Source organism: Lactuca serriola, chromosome 8, assembly GCF_051521515.1.
Source record: "Lactuca serriola cultivar US96UC23 chromosome 8, Lser_US96UC23_V15, whole genome shotgun sequence".
NCBI lineage: Eukaryota > Viridiplantae > Streptophyta > Magnoliopsida > Asterales > Asteraceae > Lactuca > Lactuca serriola.
Window position 1 is genome coordinate 15,928,269 of NC_136415.1, and position 1,029 is coordinate 15,929,297.

Sequence of the window (1,029 nt, forward strand, 5' to 3'; positions counted from 1 at the left end):
TACTTGGAAAATAACTAAGTCACCCTTCACTGGTACTTGTGCTAGGGGTGAAGGTTTGTTGGATCTCATAGACACATATGTGTGTGGACCCTTCAGAACCACCACAAGGGATGCTAACCACTTCTATGTGACTTTTACTGATGATTACAGTAGATATGGTTATGTCTACTTAATCAAGCATAAGTCATAAACCTTTGAAAGATTCAAAGAGTTTAAACAAGAAGTGGAGAATCTGTTGGGCAGGAAGATAAAGATGCTCCGATCCGATCGGGGTGGTGAGTATCTTAGTATCGAGATCCTTGACTACCTTAAGGAATGTGGAATTATCTCACAATTGAAACCTCCTAGAACACCACAGTTGAATGGTGTGGCTGAGAAGCGCAATCGGACCTTGTTGGACATGGTTCGTTCCATGATAAGTCGAGCATCGTTACCAATCTCATTTTGGGGGTATGCCTTAGAGACTGCCTTCCATATCCTTAATCTAGTCCCTACCAAAAAGGTTGCCAAAACACCTCACGAGATGTGGACTAGGAAAGTTCCCACTTTACACCACATCAAGATTTGGGTTTGCGAGGCTTTCATGAGGCGTAAGACTCACGACAAGCTCGAACCTCGAAGTGAGCGGTGTATTTTCATCGGCTACCCACAGAAATCCTTTGGTTATCTCTTCTATAGACCGAGTGACAATGTTGTCTTTGTGGCGAGGAGAGGAGTCTTTTGTGAGAGAGAATTTATAAGCCAAGGAAACAGTGGGAGGAAAATTGACCTTGAAGAACTTCAAGAGTCAAGCGGTGAAGGAACCTCAAACACTAGCAATCAACATGAGGAGGAAACTCCTGTTGATCTGATTGATGAGTCTGTACCTCTGAGGCATTCCACAAGAGTTAGGAGCACACCTGATCTTTATTATGGTTTCTATATTACTACAGAAGGTGATGCATTTATCAGTGATAGTACACTGGTAAATTTGGATGAACCTAACAACTTCAAGGAAGCCATGGCAGGCCCTGAGTCTGCCAAATGGAA